The sequence below is a fragment of the Mesocricetus auratus genome, unplaced genomic scaffold (assembly GCF_017639785.1).
Source record: "Mesocricetus auratus isolate SY011 unplaced genomic scaffold, BCM_Maur_2.0 contig_2552_pilon_obj, whole genome shotgun sequence".
NCBI lineage: Eukaryota > Metazoa > Chordata > Mammalia > Rodentia > Cricetidae > Mesocricetus > Mesocricetus auratus.
The window spans coordinates 1-23215 of NW_024433579.1; the positions used below are offsets into that span (position 1 = coordinate 1).

At 38.2% G+C, this 23215-nt stretch overlaps 1 long non-coding RNA gene across 1 annotated transcript in view; it reads left to right on the forward strand.

The window, feature by feature from the left end:
• The first annotated feature begins 1822 nt into the window (after positions 1-1822).
• LOC121138493 overlaps positions 1823-23215 on the forward strand; it is a 59192-nt gene continuing 37799 nt past the window's right edge. The window contains exons 1-2 of the long non-coding RNA XR_005875467.1: positions 1823-2104; positions 3539-3626. This is a non-coding gene — a long non-coding RNA (uncharacterized LOC121138493). The remainder of the gene's footprint in view (positions 2105-3538; positions 3627-23215) is intronic.

Sequence of the window (23215 nt, forward strand, 5' to 3'; positions counted from 1 at the left end):
TCTAGCCCAAGTATAGGAATTTGCATGTCAACAAGACTTTGTAGTGTACTGCTTCTCAAACTTCATAATGCTTAAGTAAGAGAGAAATAAGGGGGGAAGAAATAAAGGAATAGCCCCAAAAAGGAAAATAACAAATACACACAAGATATAATCATAGATGAAAATGAGTAGGAGGGAAGAGTAGAGATGAATAATTGGAAGGGGGAATCACCAGGGAATTAGGAAAAAGAACCAAAGAAAGTCAAATACAGAAGGGATGAAAATAAATAAAATAAAAATTATATATAAGAAATGTATATAAATATGTATATAAATATAAAAATCATAATTTATAAATAAAATAATAATGTTTATCAAATGTGATTATATATTCATTTTATTGTAATATATATAAGCTTAAGTAACAGAAGTTAACGAGAACTAAGGTACTAATATGGTAGTAAAAGAAAAATTTGGTTTTGTAGACACATGAGGGGACAATATCTTGTATTATTTTAATATAAAAAGGAGTTTTAATATTCTTTGAATATAATAAAAACACAGATATACAAAACTCAATTTTCTCCAAATAACAGTGTGTGCTCAATGCCAAGGATAGAGGCCAAAATAATCAAGCTCAATATGATACCAAATAAATTCAAATTTTCCATGTGGTGCTCACACTCTGTATCAAAGCTCTTAAGAGACTTCACATAGAATAAGGTCAGCAGCTGTCACATTAGAGAAAATTACATACCCTACATCAAACTCAGTCTAATATAATAATAGTCAGACAACATTTCTGAACACATGTAAGAAGGAAACATTACACAGGGAGGATAAGATTGAGTCCTTAAATTTCTTAATCAAGAACTTTGCTTCTTATGGGAAAGGACATCTATCTACAAAATTCATTGAGAAACTTCAACACAGACTATAGTCTGTGAGATTAGGTACACTTGCCATGGGCAACAGTTCCAATTTCTTGGTCAATGTCCAAGTCTTTGGCCCTGGCTGATACTGAGCCTCACTTCCAATGTATGCTGATATTAGCAGTTGTACCAAAGTACATGCTTTAGGATACTAAAATAAACAAATTTAACATTGATTCCCAGCTGCTACCTCTTCTTTGGCCAATGACCAACTGCCAGCATCTTGAGTCTCCATTGGGCCCAGGGTTGCCAGAAAATCATGACTTAACAGTGGGTCTTACTTGTTCTCTCAAAAGTATACATACTTTATCAGCCTATGCCCTGTGTTGGTTTGTTCAAGGCATCTGGAAGTGTGATCAAGACATGCAACTGATATATGAGCTAACATTTTTGGAAATATTTCCCACGTGTAAATTCTCACCAATATTTTGATGATATGACAGACTCCAAAATTCCCTCATGGAAGGTCTTACACTCCCTGGGGAGCAGAGGTGGAATCGTGTGGAGTTGGGGGTTGGGGGAGGTGGGTCTCAGAAAGGGCGGGAGGGTGATGGAAATAGGAGAAATGTGTAAAAAGTTAAATTAAAAATTATTATAAAATAATTCAGAGGATTTTTGAGCAAGTAGGGGATAAAGGTTCAAAAATAAAAATAAATCAAGCTTTTGAATTTAATTGTGTTATATAAACCAAAAGTCACTGATACATGGACAATTAAACCTCTTCCTAACCCACATGTTTTAAAAGGCATTACAACTCAGTATGGAATCATCTGCTTCTACTTATGTTCAAACTGAGACCTGACATAGCATTTTGCAACTTGATGCTCCACATTCACTGACAAAACCAGAAGCCCAATCTGGAAAATAATTGGAAAGGTTCCCATCATATTGTGTTGATAATGGCCATGATTTTTGTTTGCAGAATCAATGTCTGACATGTACTTCATCCATGAACTCAAACTTCAGTCCTACTAATGAGGGAAAATAACAACTGAAGACAGAAAGGAATAAAGAAAGAAAGAAAGAAAGAATGAAGAAGGAAGTAAGGATGAAATAAGAAACAATGACAATCAAGTTGCAAACTGTAGAGTCTGCATATACTTCATGACCTGCATAATAGCATGGGCTTTACATGCATGCAGAGTCAGGGAATCTGACCCACCTGCATTTCTTGCCAATTTCCAGGTCCACATGTGAGTCTCTGAACCTCAGTCTGGACATAGACAGTGGCAGTTGTTGTTGATGTGTCAAATCCCTCTGGGCTATATTGGCTGTGAAATATTCCAGGCTTTTCGCTGGGGTGTAAACCTCGTCTTTTGGGTCTTAGTTGCTGATAATGGTCCTTTTTCTGAGAAACCGCGATGTGTTATCAGAAGGCCCAAGCTAAGCTGAGGCCTGTAGGCTTCTCTCCACTGGCCTAGGCAGGTAGTTTCTAAGACAGTTGAGCAGAGAAAACTGTCTTATGTTATTTTCCTCAGACAAAGAGCCTTGAAGGATGTTTCCCATGGCAACTGATAGTGTGAAGGGGATAAACGATTTTGATTGTAGGAATCTTTGCTTCCAAATACCTGTACTAAATTCCAGCAGGCCAAACAAAGAACTGGAGTTACAGTTGGCTTCAAGAAGTGATCAAAGTTCCTGAGATGGGCTCCCAGTAAGTGATATCTGCTGCCAATTGAGTTTCACAAGTAGAGCCTGATCTCCAATGGCAACTGGCTTCAGGAACAGGTTAACCGATAATGTCTGTAAGAAGTTTATCTTCCCAAGACCTGTGCACAACTCTGGCTGTACAAGCACATATCTGGAATGGCAGTTGGCTTCAGGAAGTGATCAGTGTTCCAGAGTTATGCTCGTGATCAATGTTCTCTGCTGGCATTCCAGAGGTGTGCTCGTAATCAGAGTTCTTTGCTGGGATTCTAGAGATGTGCTCCTGCCATCAGTGTTCTCTGCTGGCATGGGCAGTTCATCAGCATAGACGAGAGGCAGCATAGACAACAAAGCTCTGAGAATGAAGACAAATACTTTGGACTCCCTTCATCAGGGTGAAGTATGCAACCTAATCTGGTGACCATTGCTAGAGGCCATGAAAATTTGCTTAGGTAAAGAATGAAATGTGAGAACGCAAAACTGCTGAATGTCATTAAACCCAACAGATAACAGGAAGATGCAGTTGAACCTCTGAGTGTGAGGCCAGACTGACCTGCAAATAGAGTACTAGGTGAGCCAAGAATGCACAGAAATTCTCTGCTGAAAAGCTAAGTTAATACTAATAAAAATTATTATTATAATAACTATGACAGCAAAGCAACACAATGATAATAATAATAGTAATAATAATAATGACAATGACAAGGATGCCTGGGATACTGCACTCTCACATGCCTGATATAAAGAGTTGGGACCTGATGCACACAGGTTATTTGTGTACAGTTACTATTAATGTGTCCAGGTCAAGTAAGTGCAGTTATAGAAACAAGCTTTTCTAAGTCAGTCTGACTATGACATTAATTAAATTGACAATATCTGTATTAAAACACAGCACGAGATCACAATCCAGCTCAGATGGGGCTTTACTGGGGAACAATATGACCTTAACATCTGATTACATTTTGATATTCACCTCACAGATCCTGCTGATGATGTGTGGCTATGTGTCCTTCTGAAAGAAGTTTTGGATAATGAGTAACTGAAGCTGGACAAAATCTTCACTTTTGAGTGAGTGCTGTTTGAATCATTCTAGAGAATATGTGTTACTTGAATTTTCAGACCTTAGAAGAGGATTCACAGTAAAACATGGTTGTTTGTAGTAACCAATTTAAACCATGTGCCAAACAGGAAACAAAAGCTGAAATGAAGTGATAAAAAGTAACTTTCAGGGCTAGAAAGATGACTAAAAAGACCCTGTGCTTTTCACAAAATGCAACCAATTGTCAAGAATATGTCATGAACTGCTCAATGTTGTAAACTTTTGGATATCCTTTAAATATGAGTTTCTTTAAATTCACATTTGCTTCACCCAATGTTTCCTCCAGGGTAAGCCAGTCTAATTGAAGTTTTGAGTGTCTGGAATGATGACTCAAGTTTTGGAGCATTGGCTCCTCCTCCTGTAGAATTGGGATGAATTTCTTGCACCTAGATTGTAACTCCATTTGCAGAGGTTTCTATTTCTGCCTCTGGTCTACAATAGCACCATGAAATTGTGTACTATACAGACAGGCATTTAGGGAAACATTTCAACACTAAATTGTAACATATGTTAAAATTTTTTCTGACAAAGTTTAGAGTACAAAAATAAATTTTTCATATTTTTATATAGCAAACCATACAATTATGAAAGGGTGACCTTAATTGTTCTTGAAATGCTCTGATCAGTTTCCTACACATATTTGTGAAATAAACACTGCTGAATGAAAACAAAATAATGAAATGATACTGGTATGTGCTTATATATTGGAGAGGAGAAGGTTTACTGTTAGATATGAGGGAGAAATAGCCAGATGCCTCTAAACATGTCCAGAATGAAGCAACAAATGAGAGGATGTGGGGGTAGATACTTGAAAAGACAAGGATGAGGAACCAAGAGGCCAGGAGCCTGAGAGACCCCAAAATCCAAAGTGACTGAGGCTATGTAATAATCACAGGATAGGGGAAGGAAATTGGAACTCAGGTGTTGGAGTGGTTAACAGTGTGGTCACAGGTTAGGAAGTGCTGAGGAGCCAGTACTCTGTTACAAGGGAACAGATATTAGAAATGTTGAGAAAAACTTTGGCCAGTATCCCCTTTGGAATATTAAAGAGGCACCTCAGTCATTTATGTTTGATTTGTGAATTAGCAGAAGTATATTCTGAATCTTTCTGGTGGCTTCTTGTAGGACTGCTGATATACAAATTGGGTGAAATGACCTAGGTTGTTAAAACCAGAAGAGTTCTTTGCGTTTTTTCTAGAATCCTAAAGGCCCCTTAGAAGTCAAGGGGCTTCAGTCAGTCACTCTCCATAGAGGTTGATGCCTGTTCTTTGGAGTCCACCCCTGTAGTCCATGAAGGAGTCTCATTTGTAAAGGGGCAAATCCTCAAGTTGGGCACAGTGGCAGCATAAAAGCAATCTGAAGATGGGATTCACAATGCTGATAAATCTGCTTATTTTTAGTCAGGATTTTAATATTAGTAATTCAATAATTACAACCAATTTAGTGATGAGTTCATGTCAGAAGATGTGAAAATATATACTTGGGGAAGCAGTTAATTGAAATAAAAAGAATACAATTACTGCAAATTACCAGTAGTTAGAAAGCATAATCTTGGGTTAGTCTTTATATTTTGCTTCCTCAAGGTGAAGAGAAGGGCCATTGATTTTTTTGCATAAAGAAATGAATCCACTTTCAGTACATGATAAAATCTTACTAATATTGGTGATTTAGTAAACAATATATTTGATATCAGTAAGGCTACCATTAAATTTTATATGATTGAAACTGAAGAGTAAGAAAATGTTTGAAACCAAATGATTGACTTTATGAAATTTTGAGTATATACTTCAGGATAGGAAGATCAAGGTTCACTTTGTGAAATGTATCTATAGTCCATAAGGGAAGTAATGAATAGATAATACCAGAGAGATGCACCACATTCTCAGCTTGAATAAATACATAAATTGCAACTTGGGAAATCCATGTGATTATAGTGGGGTCTCTAAATGCAATTTCTGTTTTTCTTTTTAGTCAGCTCTCTAGTTATTCGATATTACATGAAAACATGATTTCTTAGGAAAACAACAAATTCTTTTTGTGTATGTCACTCATAAAATAACTAAAGTGTGTGTGTGTGTGTGTGTGAATCTACTTCAACATTCATACTAATTTTATCATGCAAAATGAGTGAGGCCTTGCCAACCTCTTTCTACGAGGCTTCAATAACCTTGATCCCCAAGCCACACAAAGACACAGCTAAGTAAGAGAACATCAGAGAAATATCCCTCATGGCCATTGATGCAAAGATACTTAATAAAATACTGGCAAATTGGATCCAAGAACACATCAAAACAATCATTCACCACGATCAAGTAGGTTTCATCCCAGTGATGCAGGGAGGGTACAACATATGAAAATCTATCAACGTAATCCACCATATAAACAAGCTGAAAAACAAAACTCATATGATCATCCCACTAGATGCTGAAAAATCCTTTGACAAAATCCAACACCACTTCATGATCAAGGTCTTGGAGAGATCTGGGATAACAGGAACATACTTAAACATAATAAAAGCTTTATATAGTAAACCAACAGCCAACATCAAACTAAAAGGACAGAAACGCAAGGCAATTCCTCCAAAATCAGGAACAAAAAAGGATGTAAACTCTCTCTATACCTTTTCATCATTGTACTTGATGTTCCAGCCATTTCCATACAACAACAAAAGGGGATACAATTTGGGAAGGAAGAGGTCAAATTTTCACTGTTTGCAGATGATATGATAGTTTACATCAATGACCCAAAGACCTCTACCAGGGAAGTCATACAGCTGATTAACACCTTCAGCAAAGTGGCAGGCTACAAGATCAACTCAAGAAAATCAGTAGCCCTACTGTATACAGATGATAAAAAGGCTGAGAAAAAAATCAGAGAAACATCACCCTTTACAATTGCCACAAACAACATAAAATACCTTGGGGTAATGCTAACCAAACAAGTGAAAGACCTGTATCACAAGAACTTTGAATCTTTAAAGAAAGAAATTAAAGAAGCCCTCAGAAAATGGAAAGATCTCCCATGCTCTTGGATAGGTAGGATCAATGTAGTAAAAATGGCAATCCTGCCAAAAGCAATCTACAGATTCAATGCAATCCCCATTAAAATCCCAGCACAATTCTTCACAGACCTTGAAAGAACAATAATCAATTTTGTATTAAAAACAAAATACCCAGGATAGCCAAAACAACCCTGATCAACAAGGTAATGTCCAGAGGCATCATCATCCCTGACTTCAACCTCTATTATAGACCTATAGTCCTGAAAACAGCTTAGTATTGGCACAAAAATAGACAGGTAGACCAATGGAATTGAATTGAAAACCCTGATATTAACCCACACACATATGAACATCTGATCTTTGACAAAGAAGCTAAAAATATACAATGGGATAAAGAAAGCATGTTCAACAAATGGTGCTGGCATAACTGGAGGCTGGCATGTAGAAGAATGGGGATCGATTCATGTTTAAAACTATGCACAAAACTTAAGTCCAAATGGATGAAAGACCTCAACATAAATCCAGCCACACTGAAACTCTTAGAAGAGAAATTGGGTGGTACCCATGAACGAATTGGTACTGGAGACAGCTTCCTGACCATAACACCACTAGCACAGACAGTGAGATCAACAATTAATAAATGGGACCTCCTGAAACTGAGAAGCTTCTGTAAGGCAAAGGACACAGTCAGCAAGACAAAAACGCAGCCCACAGAACGGGAAAATACATTCACTAACCCCACATATGACAGAGGGTTTATCTTCAAAATTTACAAAGAACTCAAGAAGCAAGTCTACACAACACCAAAGGATCCAATTAAAAATTGGGCTGCAGAACTAAATAGAGAATTTTCAATAGAGGAGTCTAAAATGTCTGAGAGGTACTTGAGAAAGTGCTCAACATCCTTAGCCATCCGGGTAATGCAAATCAAAACAACTCTGAGATACCATCTCCCTCTTGTCAGAATGGCTAAAATCAAAAACACCAACGACAATTTATGTTGGAGAGGATGTGGTAAAAAAGGATCACCCCTCCATTGCTAGTGAGAGTGCGAACTTTTACAGGCACTTTGGAAATCAGTATGGAGATTACTCATAAAAATGGGAATAAACCTACCAAAAGACCCAGCAACTCCACTCTTAGGCATATATCCAAAAGATGCCCATTGATACAAGGATGTCTGTTCCACTATATTCATAGCAGCATTATTTGTAATAGCCAGTACTTGGAAGCAACCTAGATATCCCTCAACCGAAGAATGGGTAGAGAATATGTGGTACATTTACACAATGGAGTTCTATTCAGCAGAAAAAACAATGGAATCCTGAGATTTGTAGGCAAATGGATGACACTAAAGAAACCATCCTGAGCAAGGTAACACAGTCACAAAAAGAGAAACATGGCATGTACTCTCTCATATATGGATTTTAGACATAGATCTAGGGAGTGCCAGCCTACAATCCCATGGCCAGAGAGTCTGGGAAACAGAACCTTCATTCAGTGGCTGATGGAAGAAGAGGCAGACTCCCATGGCTAAGCACTGAGCTGAACTCAAGAAAGCCAGTAACAGAGAGGGAGGACTAATGACCAAAGGGCTTAAGACTGGGATGGTTTAACCCCCAGAAACAGATGACCTGACTTGACAAGGATTAACTCTTGAATCCCAGGCTGATGCCTGGCAATGCAGCGTGGGGCATATCAAGACCCCCTGAATGGGGGTGTCATTGAGGAGGCCTAGGTAATCTATTGAGCCTTGGGCAGTAGATCAGTATTTATCCTGGGTATACAAATGGACTTTGGACTCCCATCCAACAATGTGAGATGCACTCTCACCCTGAACTCTTGGGAGAGGGTCTAGGCCCTGCCCTTTATGAAATGACAGACTATGGACAACCCCATGGAGGACCTCACCCTCCCTGGGGAAATGAGGGTATATTGGGGGGGTTGGTAATGGGCACGGTAGGAAGGTAGGGAAACGGAGAGGGACCTGGAACTGACTTGTGAAGCAACCTTGTTTCTAATCTAAATTTAAACTTAAAAATAAATAATAAAAAATGAGAGAGACCTGTGCTAGTAGCAATGAGGTAGTGGAGCAATTTTTTGTGATCAGGTGTTAAAGGCCATCCTGAATCACATGACAATATCTCTCAGTAAAATTCAACAATAATTTAGCAAATAAATAAATACCTTATGACTATTATTTTTAACTTTAAGATATTATGGTTATATTTTAAAGCATGTTATCAGATACAGCTGGCTGACCTAGAATTAATTTTATACCTAACCATGTCCTTCACATATTTCTGCTCCCTATTCAGACAGTTGGGATACAGGCCTCAACCCTCTTCACACAATTGTAATTCTGTAATACAAATTTCATAATAAACCCCCAAAAATCATAATTCAGAATGACTAATCAGAACTATTACCTGTGTCCTACACTTGCCTTTCGCTATTCCAAAATTGGATTCATTTAGAACTCCAAATACACACTATAAAGCCTATTGGATTTCTTTAAATAATTTAAAATGAAACTGAAAACCTCTTGAAAATATTCCTTGCATTTTTAGATCATCGTTCTTAACTTGACACGTATAATTTTGTAATGTGTGTGTGAGGAGTGATTGGTTCCATAGGAAGCTGCCCTATTCACTCTGGAAATGCTTTTTAACTCAAATGATTCCCCCTCCAAAAACAACTCAGAAGACCTAGTCGACAGTAACTATCTTCTCTCTCTTGAGATAATTTTTGGTACATCAAATTTTTCTGTGTAACTTGGAGACATCCTATTCTACCATTCTTCCAACAGAATTCGGGCTAACCTTCCGTTGGTGACAATTTAGTTCCATGTATATAGAGTAAAAAGAAAGTGATTATTAGAGAATAATAGGTAACAAATGATAAGTGGGCAGGTAGGCAGAGAGGTAGGAAAAATGAATCTTAAATATATTGCCACACATCTATGGATTACCAATCCATTACCTGGCATGTTACTCCTTTGGCAGCATGGCATCTCTTCTCAGCCTCTCTGTCTCCCTTCTCCCCAGCCTACTCCTGATTTAGTAGAATCCCCTATATTTCTGTCTGTATACTCAATCATCAGTGGCTTGTCTGTATACTCAATCATCAGTGGCTTTTTTCATCAAAACTAAGACAAACATATATACAGAAGTACATACACCAACATCTCCTCTGTCTATATTTTTATTTTATATAAGCTTTTATTTGAATTAGAAACAATCTTATTTTGCATAGCAATCACATTCACTGTAGCTTCAACACTTACATTCCCCAAAAAACCCAGTCTAACCCCCATCCACTCCTCAGTAATGCTGAGGCCTTCCATGGGAGATCATAAAAGTCTTTCACATCATTTGGGGCAAGGCCTAGGCACTCCCTCGAGTATCTAGGATGAGAAAGTAGCCCTCCACAGGGAATGGAATCCCAAATTCCATTCATGCACTAGGGATTAATACTGGTACCACTGCCAGAGTTCCCATAGACTGCCCAGGTCTCAAAGGGAAACCCACATTCAGAGGGGCTGGTTCAGTCCTGTGCTTGTTGTGCAGCTGTCAGAATGTGATCCATGAGCTTCCTCTTGTTCAGGTTAGTTCTTTCGGTGGGATTTCCAAGCCTGGTATTGACACATTTGTACATCACTCCTCCATCTCTTAAACTGGATTGCAGGAGTTCGGGTCAGTGTTTAGCTGTTGGTGACTGCTTCTGCTTCCATCAGCTACTTGATGAAGCTTCTGGGACGTTATATAAGGTAGTCATCAATCACCTTATAGGGGAAGGACATTTTAATTAGCCTCTACATTATTTCTTAGATTCTTAGTTTGGGTCATCTTTGTGGATCCCTGGACATGTCCCTAGTGCCAGATTTCTCTTTAAATCTATAATGGCTCCCTCTACTGATGTGTCTCTTTTCTTCCTCTCCTCTATTCCTCTCCCCACTCAATCTTCCTGATTCCTCATGTTTTCCTCCCACTACCTCTTCTCACCTTCTATTTGTCCTACCGCGCTTCTGCCTCCCCCATACTCAAAATTTGTTCAGGAGTTCTTGTACATTTTGCCTTCCTTGGGGGACCATGTATGTCCCTCTTACTGTCTTCATTGTTTCCTGCACTCTCTGGAGATGTGGATTGTAGGCTGGTAATCCTTTACTCTCTGTCTAATATACATATATGAGGTGGAACATACCATGTTTGCCTTTCTATTACTGGGTTGCATCACTTATGATGGTTTCTTCTACTTCTATTCATTTGCCTACAAATATCAAGATTCCTTTGAGTAGTACTCCACTGTGTAAGTGTACCACATTTTCTCCATCCATTCTTTGGTTGAAGGACATGTAGTTTGCTTCCAGTTTCTGGCTATCACAAATAATACATCTATGAACAAAGATAAACGCATGTCCTTGTTGTAAGAATGTGCATTCTTTGGGTATATGGCGAAGAGTGGAATTGCTGAATCTTGTGGTAGACTGATTCCCATTATGTTGAAGAACCACAATACTGATTTCCAAAGAGGCTGTAATAGTTTATACTCCCTCCAGCTGAAAAAGAGTTTTCCCCTTTCTCCCCATCCTTTCAAGCATAAACTGTCATTTGTGTTTTTGTTTTTATCCATTCTGACAGCAGCAAGAAGGTATTTCACAGGTGTTTTGACTTGTATTTCCCTGATGGCTAAGAAAATAACTTGGAGTACTGCTAACCAAACAAGTGAAAGACCTGAATAACAAAAACTTTGAATGAAGTTGAAGAAACTACCAGAAAACGGAAAGATCTTCCATGCTATTGGATAGGTAGTATCTACAAGTAAAAATGGCAATCTTACCAAAAACAATATACAGATTCAATGCAATCCCTATAAAAATCTCAGAGTAATTCTTCACAGACCTTGAAAGAATGATACTCAACATTATATTTGAAATAAAAAAACTCAGGATAGCCAAAACAACACCAAATTAAAACACCTTCCAAAGGCATAACCATCCTTGACTTTAAGCCCTATTATAGAAATACAGTCCTGAAACAGCTTGGTATTTGCACAAAAATAGAGAGGTAGACCAAATAAATCGAATTAGAAACACTGATATTAAACCACCCATGTACGAACATCTAATTTTTGACAAAGAAGCTAAGATTATACTGTGGAAAAAAGAAAGTAAATGGTGCTGGCATAAATGTATCTGGACATGTAGAAGACTGCATGTAGACCCATATCAATCACCATGAACAAAATTTAAGTCCAAATAGGTCAAAGATCTCAAAATAAATCCAGTCATACTGCACCTCTTAGAAAAGAAACTAGGAGGTACCCTTGAAAGAATTGGTACAGGAGACCGTTTCTTGAACATAACACCAGTTGCACAGACAGTAAGATTGACAATTAATATATGGCACCTCCTGAAACTGGGAAACTTTTGTAAGGCAAAGGACACAGTCAACAAAACAAACAGCACCCACAGAATGGGAAAAGACTTTCACCTATCCAAATCATATAGAGGACTGAATTGCAAACATAGAAAGTACTCAAAAAGCTAGACCCTGAAACACCAACAATTCAATTATTTCACTTTCTTATTTGTGTCATTGTGTGGTTTGGTGTAAGAGGTTGGAACTGAACCTTCAGTTGCAATTGCATATAACATTTTGAGTAGTATTTGTATTAATTTACCTTTGAATTTCTGATAGAATTCTACAATGAAATCACCTGGCCCTGTGCTATTTTGCATGGTAGACTTTTGATGTTTGCTTCTACTTCATTATGGATTATAGGTCTATGTAAATTGTTTATGTGTTCTTGATTTAATTTTGGTATGTGATACCTATACAGAAAATTGCTCATTTCCTTTAAGTTTTCCAATTTTTTGGAGTACAGGTTTTTCAAAATATGACCTGATTATTCTCTGGACTTCTTCAGTATCCATTGTTATGTCCCCTCCTTTCATTTCTGATTTTGTTACTTTTCATAGTCTCTTTCTGCCTTTTGGTTAGGTAGAATAAAGGTTTTTTCTATCTTGTTGTTTCAAGGACCCCACTCTTTGTTTCATTGATTCTATGTGTTGTTTCCTTTGTTTCTATTTTAATATTCAACCTCCCATTTGGTTATTTGTTGTAATCTAATCCTCCTGGGTAATTTTGTTTTTTTATTCTAGATATTTCATGTATGCTGCCATGTCACTAGTGTGGAAGCTCTCTAGATCCATTATATAGGCACTTAGTGCTGAGTGCTTGCCTCTTAGCGCTGCTTTCAAAGTATCCTGTAAGTTTGGATTTGTTGTACATTCATTTTCAATGAATTCTAGGAATTCTTTTTTCTAAGCAAGTTTTTGCTAAAGATTATGTTGGAAAACAAACCCAAGGTAAACCACTACAATCTTCAAAAGGCCTTTTCTTCTGGCATGAAAGGCTCAGGGGTATTCTGAACTGAAAATTCAGGTGACCTTTAATCCAAAATGCACTCCAACAATTTTTTACCTGCTGCAACCTCAGAACCTGTAATAAATGTTTATTAAGTTTAAGCAAAAGTACAGGTGGCAAAATATTCTAAAACTATAGCTAAATATGTATATTTAAAATATATGAATGGTTTATATCTATGGATATTGGACACACATACATGCAAAAGCATGTTAAGTCATACTCCATTAAGAGGATGAAGAAAATGTCAAGTCTAGTAGTTAAAGTTCCATGATGATCATTATTCACAGAATCAGTCACTGTGGACAGTTTCTGTGTTCTGACTGTCCATGATTTCAGGTGGGGGCTTTGGAATGGAAATGCTCCCACATCTGTGGTCTGAAGCATGTGGTGCAGTCACAGTCATACATAAATTGCTTTAGCATGCTTGTCCTTTCCTCCTGGGTTTTAGTGTCCATAGAGTGCTATTATTATTATTTTGTAATTTTTTCATTTAACTGCCCCACAAGTCCTCCCAATTCCCCACCGACTCAATCTCCCCTCCACTCCCCAGGGAGCTTAATGCCTTCCATAATGGATTTTCAGAGTCTGTCATATCATCCCAGGCAGGACCTAGTTCCCCCTCGCCATGTATCCAGGCTGAGAGAGCATCCATCCATGTGGAATGGGCTCCCAGAGTCTGATTGTATACCAGGAATAAAAACTAATCTATTCTACAAGTTCCCATAGATTGCAGAGTCATCCTCTCTGACACCCAGGAACTCTTAATGTCTTTCTTTCTTTCTTTCTTCCTTGATCAATGTGTGATGCAATTAAACATTTTTCAACTTCCATCCTGTACTTTGGATTTCAGAATACACTTCTGGTTTTGTTAGTGGATGTCTAGCATCTAGTTGCAAAAGGCTGTGTCAGCTCTCAGAGTGAACATAACTAGAAGAAGGTACTTCTATGCTGAGGTGTACTACTTTTTAAAACCGGTGGATTAGGAAGAGACTCATGTGTCCATGTGTCAATGATTTTGTCGTTTATTTAACAAAGTTAAATTTTGAAAAACTTAATTTATTTTTAATTTTGTACCTTCCACCCCTAATTGCTCAAAATCACCTGAAATATTTACAAAGGCTACCATCTCTGAAATTCCATCTCTAGCAATCCTTAAATTTGAAAAACTTTGGTGACCACAGTGTGGATACTCAGTAGCATATTTACTACTTATAATGTGAGGAAGTATTTGCATTCACAAAGCTCATAAAATAGCAAGGGACAAATCATACTCTATACTCAAGAGAGGAAGCCAAGGTTCCAAGATTATGAGGACATATGAGTGTGATTCTAGTATATAGTAGATATAGGATGACATGAATAGTATTAGACCTCTCTAAAAATTAACAAGGAATAAATATATGGATTTATGTTGGAAGCATCTCCCCAAAAGAAGGCAAAAATCTATTGAAGCTAACACAGGCAATCAGAAAAGATATATATATATATATATATATATATATATATATATACTGCTCAGCACTATTATCTACTCTTTAACATTTTTGTCATTTTCTTTGCATTCCATGAGCTGTTTGTTTGTCCTCCCTCCTTTCTTCCCATTCCATCTACCCAACTTGAGCTTCCTCTTCTAATCCACTCTTCCTCTTTTCAGAAAAGGTTAGACCTTTCTTGGGAGTCAACAAAGATGACAATATGTCAAGTTGAGTTTAGGAACAAGACCTTCCCCCAGCGTTAAAACTTGGTGTGTATTGAACCATGGGGAATAGGTTCCAAAATGTCAGCTCATGTGTCAGTGACAGGTCCTGATAACACTGATAGAGGCCTCCAATCACGGAAAGACACAGATCTTTAACCAGCCTGCAGAGGGCATAGGTTGATCAGTTATCTATACTTTTGTGAGAACAAGTAAGACCCACTGTTAAATCATAATTGCTGCCTGGCAACCCTGGGCCCAGGGAGACTCAAGAAGCTGGCAGTTTATCATGGATCAAAGAAGGAGATAGCTGCTGAGAAGCAATGTTACAATTGTATATTTTTGTATCTGGAGGCATGTGCCTTGGTATAACGATATTCGATGCTATATAGGGAAAACAATATATTTATTTACCAGCGAGAGAGAGAGAGAGTCACACAGACCAGGAGTTAGAAGCGTGGCTGGCTTCCTGGAGAAAAAGGGAGGTCCTTTTCCTTTCTCTTCCTTTTATCTCTACCTGTGCTAATTTACTTGTCCCCGCCCTGTTGGGCGGATAGCTTCGTGGGGTTCACTCCTACAATTGCCCTTTTAGTCTAAATAGAAGATTTAAATTTGATACAAACTCAAACATATACAACATATATACGTAGAGGGTGATAATTAAGTTATAATCTACTTATCCTAAACTAAACATGTCCATTCCACCTAAATTCTAAACTTATCTGAAAGGGATGCCAAAGTCTGAACACCTCCTTCCAATCCCAACCTTAAAATAATTGCAAATTAATACTAACAGGTGTAAACTATCCGATAATATCAATAGTAGGGAGAAGGGAGGTGGAATCCTCAAATTTACTTCCTGCTGAAGTGGGACGATGACAATCATGGGGAACTGTGGGAAGAAATTGTTAGTGTAACAAGAGTCTTAAGTAGGTCAGTTAGTCTCTGTTTTGCAGGAGATGCTTGACTGAAGTTCCGGATTAGATTTTTGAATTTGATTGAAGCTCTAGTCTGAAGCTCTGATCAGATTGTAGAAGATGCACTGTATCAATTCCTTGGCCTGACGATGTGTCGAGTGATGTAGTTCCAAGCTGGATTCAGGATGGTGCCTGTCAGGTGGGGTTGATGATGTGGGGCCGTTTAGATGTATCCAGGCGAATCAGGTGGAGTCGGGGAAGTGAATCCACATTCTCTTTCTAAAGCAGTTGAAGATCGCTGTCAAGAATCCCTTTGTCTCTGGAAAACTGAAATATTAATGTTAGCACAGAAATTCTTAAATTTTATGTGTATGAATACAGGGAAAGGCAACACTAAGGAAGATAATACACATGAAGGAGATTAGAGATTTACAAAAGAATCAAATATACACAGATGACAGTTACCATATATATATATATATATATATATATATATCTTTTGTTGTTGTTGTTGTTTCTGTCTTATATCAATGGCTCTTTGATATAATACAGAAAGTCTGAATTGCATTTTAACAATATGCTTGGGTTTAAAGCAGGAGAGCCAATACAACTCCAAAGCCAGCATTAATTAGATGAATTGGGACTCAGGCATATTAAGAAGTGGAAGAAATAGAAATTACAATAACAAAATAACGAGATTTAGACATTGATAACACATCATATTATTGCATATTTGGTGGTCCTCTGAGTAGCTATCCTTTCTTCTTTAGGTATCCATACACCTAGTATTTTTTCACTGTTCAAAACTAATTGTCCTGTAAATACACAAGCAGAATACTTCCCTTTCCTTTAATGAGGTCTCCTTATACATAGCAGACCTAGTAGATGAGCCGTCATCCTTCCTCCTCCTGAGACGTTTTCTGTTCTGATCGAATATTAATTAATTTAAATGGGACCCAAAGCTTTTCTTCTCCTGTGGAAACAAAAGCATAACCCCTTCCCCAATGTAACACATATCCTGGTTTCCAGACTGAGGTCATAACATCTTTAAAATACACCGGTTGTTTCAGTTCAGATATCTTCTCTGTAGTCCAGTGTCTTTCTGCTGCAGTTTGTCCTTTTTCATCAGCATTAAGAAAATTCAATGTTAGTAAAGCATTATGTAACCTGTGTTTAGGGGTCTTTGTTCTCCCTGGCTGTTTATGAAGCATCTCTTTTAATGTTATGTTAGATCTTTCAATCACTGCTTGTCCTGTGGGGTTGTAAGGTATACCTGTTACATGTTATATATTATAATATTTGAAAAATTGTTCCAATTTACTGGAGACATATGCTGGAGCATTGTCAGTTTTTATCGTTTTAGGTATACACATAACAGCCATCACCTCTAAGAGGTGTGTAATAACAGAGTCAGCCTTTTCAGAGATGAGCTGAAATAGAAATGATAAAGAAAACACAGAATGAAGGGATGTTGGAAATAGAAGAGCTGGGTAAACGATCAGGAACTACAGATGCAGTATCACCAATAGAATACAAGAGATAGAAGAGAGAATCTCAGGTGTTAAAGACTCATTAGAGGATATAGAGTTGTCAAGCAAGGAAAATCTCATAACCAACAAATCCTTAACACAAAATATCCAGGAAATATGGGACACTGTGAAGACTTCAAATTAAAATCAATCAAAAGAGATGAAGAAGGACACTTCATATTTATCAAAGGAAAAGTACATCAAGACGAAGTTTGAATTTTAAACATCTCTACCCCAAAAACAAAGGCACCTACATTTGTGAAAGAAACATTACTAAAGCTCAAAATGCACATAAAATCTCACACACTAATAGTAGGAGACTACAACACTCCGTTCTCACCGCTAGACAGGACCTCCAGACAGAAACTTAACAAAGAAACAAAAGAACTAATAGAAGTTATGACCCAACTGGGTTTAACAGACATCTATAAAACATTCCACCCAAATACAAAGGATATACCTTCTTCTCAGCACCACATTGAACCTTCTCTAAAATTGACCACATAATAGGAAACAGCAAATCTCCACAGATACAAAAAAATTGGAATAACCCCCTGCATCTTATCAGACCACCATGCATTAACATTAGAATTCGACAATAACACAAATCGAAGAAATCCTACAAACTCATGGAGATTGAACAATGCACAATTGCACCATCCCTGGGTAAAGGAACAAATAAAAAAAGAAATTAAAGACTTCCTCGATTTCAATGAGAATGAAGACACAACATACACAAACTTATGGGACACTTTGAAAGCAGTGCTGAGAGGAAAGTTTATAGCACTAAGTGCCCACATGAAAAAACTGGAGAACAGTCATACTAGAGAGTTAATAGCACAGCTGAATGTTCTAGAACAAAAAGAAGCAAACTCCCCCAGGAGGAGCAGACGCCAGGAAATAATCAAATTGAGGGCTGAAATCATTCAAGTAGAAACCAGGAAAACACTGAGAAGAATCAATGTAACAAAGAGTTGGTTCTTTGAGAAAATCAACAAAATAGACAAAACTCTGTCCAAACTAACCAAAAGACAGAGAGAGTGCATGCTAATTAACAAAAACAGGGGACATAACAACGGACTCTGAGGAAATCCAGAGAATTATCAGGGCATACTTTGAAAATCTGTACTCCACAAAATTTGAAAATTTAAAGGAAATGGACAATTGCCTGGATATATATCACTTGCCAAAACTAAATCAAGAACAGATAAACAATCTAAACAGACCTATAACCCCTAATGAATTAGAAGCAGTCATCAAAAGTTTCCCAAACAATAATAGCCCAGGCCCAGATGGCTTCAGTGCAGAATTCTACCAGAAATTCAAAGAAGAACTAATTCCAATACTCCTCAAATTATTCCACACAATAGAAGCAGTAGTCTCACTGCCAAACTCTTTCTACGAGGTTGCAATTACCTTGATACCCAAGCCACACAAAGATACAACTAAGAAAGAGAACTATAGACCAATGTCCCTCATGAACATCAATGCAAAAATACTCAATGAAATACTCGCAAACCGGATTCAAGAACACTTCAGAAAAATCATCCACCATGATCAAGTAGGCTTCATCCCAGGAATGCAGGGATGGTTCAACAATAGAAAATCAATCAATGTAATCCACCATGTTAACAATCTGTGAAAGAAAAACCACATGATCATCTCACTAGATGCTGAAAAAGCCTTTGACAAAATCCAGCACCCCTTCATGATAAAGGTCCTAGAGAGATCAGGGATAACAGGAACGTACCTGAATATAATAAAAGCAATAAACAGTAAACCAACAGCTAACATCAAAATAAATGGAGAGAAACTCAAAGCAATTCCTCTAAAACCAGGAACAAGACAAGGGTGTCCACTCTCTTCATATCTCTTTAATATTGTACTTGAAGTTCTAGCTCCAGCAATAAGACAACAAAAGGAGATAAAGGGGATACAAATAGGAATAGAAGAAGTCTCCCTTCATTCTGTGTTTTCTTTATCGTTTCTATTTCAGATTTCAGTCCTTCATCTGTTTGAGTTGTTTCCTTAATTTTTTGGTTGTTTTTTCTTGGTGCTCTTTAGATTCTTTGAGAGGTTTGTTTATTTCTTGAATTTTCCCCCATTTCATGGATTTTTTGTTTGTTTTTTCTTCTATTTCTTTAAGGGATTTCCTCGTTTCTTCTTTGAGGGTCTCCATCATCTTCATGAAATAATTTTTAAGTTCTGTCTCCTCTTCTTCGTCTATGTAGTGCTTTTCGGGTCTTGCTGGTGTTGGATCCCTAGATTCTGGTGGGGTCATGTTGGTGTTTCTATTGCTGAGTGAGCTCTTATTCTGTCTTCTTCCCATCTCTTCTTCCAATGGGTGCTGGTGGGGTCTTTCCATCTCCACTAGTCTCCTTCCTTCCTGAAGCTGAAGCTGGGGATGCTCACATGTAGTTTGCGTCCTGGAAGGGCTGATGTCTTTCCTGAAGCTGGACTCACTGGGGTTGTGGTGTTGGAATGGCTGATGTCTTTCCTGTGTGGGCGGGTCTTCTGGATGCCAGGAGCAGCCCCGGAATATCAAGGGGATGGGTGTTGGGCAGAGGGTCCTACAGGAGACCCAATCACACCTGAAGCTGGACTCGCTGGGGTTGGGGTCTTGGAAGGGCTGATATCTTTCCTGTGTGGGCGGGTCTTCTGGATGCCAGGATCGGCCAGGAAGATCAAGGGGATGGGTGTTGGGTGGGCTGTCCCCGCCAGAGACCCAATCTCACCTGAAGCTGGACTCCCTGGGGTTGGGGTCTTGGAAGGGCTGATGTCTTTCCTGTCAACCAAATACATTTTTACTACCATATTAATTGCTTAGTTCTCATTAACTTCTGTTAGAAACGCTAGTATATATATATATATATATATAATATATATTAATTATATTAAAATGAAAATATACTCAATTTGATGTATATTATTATTTTATTTGTAAATAATGAATTTCAATATTTATGTTTGCATTTATTCATATGTATTCCTTAATATATAATTAGTACTTTATTTGTATGCATCCTGTATTTGACATTCTTTACCTCTTTTCCTACTTCCATGCGAATTCCCCCTTCCCATTATTCATCCTCTACTATTCCCTCCTACTCATTTTAATGTATGATTATATCTTGTGTGATTATTTTCTTGTGTCATTATATCTTGTGTGATTATTTTCTTGTGTGATTATATCTTGTGTGATTTTTTCCTTCTTCTGTCTATTCCTTTATTTCTTTTCCCCATATTTCTCTCTTCTTTCCCTTTATCTATTTGTAAATATTCCTTTTAAGGAGCTGGAGATTGTGTTCATTGACCAAGTACATATTAGAAAATGTTTTTGAAAGTGAACAACTTGCACATTGTCAATACACTGTGTTGGGAGAACTGTAGATTGGAAGGTCACTTGACTGGGACAGTGCCTGCAGGAGTCTCTCATCATGCCCTGAAACTTGCTCCAGCTAATGCTGCAGCATTTCTGATCTGGAGGAGGAAAGCAAGCACTTAAAACATAGTCCTAATGGGGTCCTTCCATGTAAGATGACCTCACAAAAAGCAAAATTGTGTCTGATGCTCAACACTGATCTTTTAACAGAAGTCATTTTTATATCCCTAAGGAAAACAGTAACTTGTCCTGGAATATTTTCAGCCTCTAACAAGTGCCACAGGTTAATCCTAGTGTTATATATACTCTATGACAAAGAACAGAACATTCCCCAACAGACTTGGAACAACATTATTACAAAAGTAATAGCCTATTAAATCCATGGACAACAGGATAGGAGAGTTAAACAGAATGTTCTTGGAGAATTACCCTTGAAACATTTCATTTTATAGGGAGACAAAATACAATATTGCAGCTTAAACAACTGGAGCAGGTATAAGTGTAGACTGCACATGGGCCTGGCTTGTTTTTCCTTATCTTTTAAAATCACTATAATTTTTTTATTTATTAATTTTTTTATTTTCCATTTTAAATTTAGATAAGAAACATGGTTGCTTCACAAGTCAGTATGAGGTCCCTCTCCCTTTCCCTCCCCTCCTCCCGTCCCTCCTCCCCATCCCCCCCGTTATCCCCTCATTCCCCCAGGGAGGGTGAGGCCCTCCATGGGGGTGTCCATAGTCTGTCATTTCATATAGGGCAGGGCCTAGACCCTTCCCCAAGAGTTCAGGGTGAGAGTGCACCTCACATTGTTCTATGGGAGTCCAGAGACCGTGTGTATACTTGGGATGGGTACTGATCTGCTGTCCAAGGCTCAATAGATTACCTAGGCCTCCTCACTGACACCCGGATTCAGGGGATCTTGATCAGTCCCATGCTGGATTCCCAGGCTGATGCCTGGGATTCAAGAGTTAACCTTTGTCTGGTCAGCTGTTTCTGGGGTTCAACCAGCCCAGTCTTAATCCCTTTGATCATCAGTCCTCCCTCTCTGATACTGGCTTTCTTGAGTTCAGCTCAGTACTTAACCAGCCAGTAAATGAAGTTTCTGTTTCCCAGACTCTCTGGCAATAGGATTGTAGGCTGGCACTCCCCAGATCTATGTCTAAAATCCATATATGAGAGAGTACATGCCATGTTTCTCTTTTTGTGACTGGGTTACCTCACTCAGGATGGTTTCTTCTAGTGTCATCCATTTGCCTGCGAATCTCATGATTCCATTATTTTTTTGTGCTGAATAGTACTCCATTGTGTAGATGTACCACATTTTCTCTATCCATTCTTCGGGTGAGGGACATCTAGGTTGCTTCCAAGTTCTGGCTATTACAAATAAAGCTGCTATGAACATAGTGGAACAGACATCTTTGTTATATGAATGGGCATCTTTTGGATATATGCCTAAGAGTGCAGTTGCTGGGTCTTGTGGTAGGTTTATTCCCATTTTTCTGAGGAATCTCCATACTGCTTTCCAAAGTGGCTGAACCAGTTGGCACTCCCACCAGCAATGGAGAAGTGTCCCCTTTCACCACATCCTCTCCAGCATAAATTGTCATTGGTGTTTTTGATTTTAGCCATTCTGACAGGACTGAGATGGTATCTCAGAGTTGCTTTGATTTGCATTTCCCGGATGGCTAAGGATGTTGAGCACTTTCTCAAGTGCCTCTCAGCCATTTTAGACTCCTCTATTGAAAACTCTCTATTTAGTTCTGCAGCCCACTTCTTAATTGGGTCCTTTGCTGTTTTGGAGACTTGCTTCTTGAGTTCTTTGTAAATTTTGGAGATCAACCCCCTGTCAGATGTGGGATTAGTGAATATTTTTTCCCATTCTGTGGGCTGCCTTTTTGTCTTGCTGACTGTGTCCTTTGCCTTACAGAAGCTTCTCAGTTTCAGTAGGTCCCATTTATTAATTGTTGATCTCACTGTCTGTGCTACTGGTGTTATGTTCAGGAAGCTGTCTCCTGTACCAATTCTTTCAAGGGTACCACCCACTTTCTCTTCTAAGTGGTTCAGTGTGGCTGGATTTATGTTGATGTCTTTGATCCATTTGGACTTAAGTTTTGTGCATGGCGATAAACATGGATCGATCCGCATTTTTCTACATGCCAGTCTCCAATTATGCCAGCACCATTTGTTGAAGATGCTTTCTTTATTCCATTGTATATTTTTAGCTTCTTTGTCAAAGATCAGATGTTCGTACGTGTGTGGGTTAATACCCGGATTTTCAATTCGATTCCATTGGTCTGCCTGTCTATTTTTGTGCCAATACCAAGCTGTTTTCAGGACTATAGCTCTATAATAGAGCTTGAGGTCAGGGATAGTGATGCCTCCGGACATTGCCTTGTTGAACAGGGTTGTTTTGGCTATCCTGGGTTTTTTGTTTTTCCATACAAAATTGATTATTGTTCTTTCAAGGTCTGTGAAGAATTGTGCTGGGATTTTAATGGGGATAGCATTGAATCTGTAGATTGCTTTTGGCAGGATTGCCATTTTTACTACATTGATCCTACCTATCCAAGAGCATGGGAGATCTTTCCATTTTCTGAGGGCT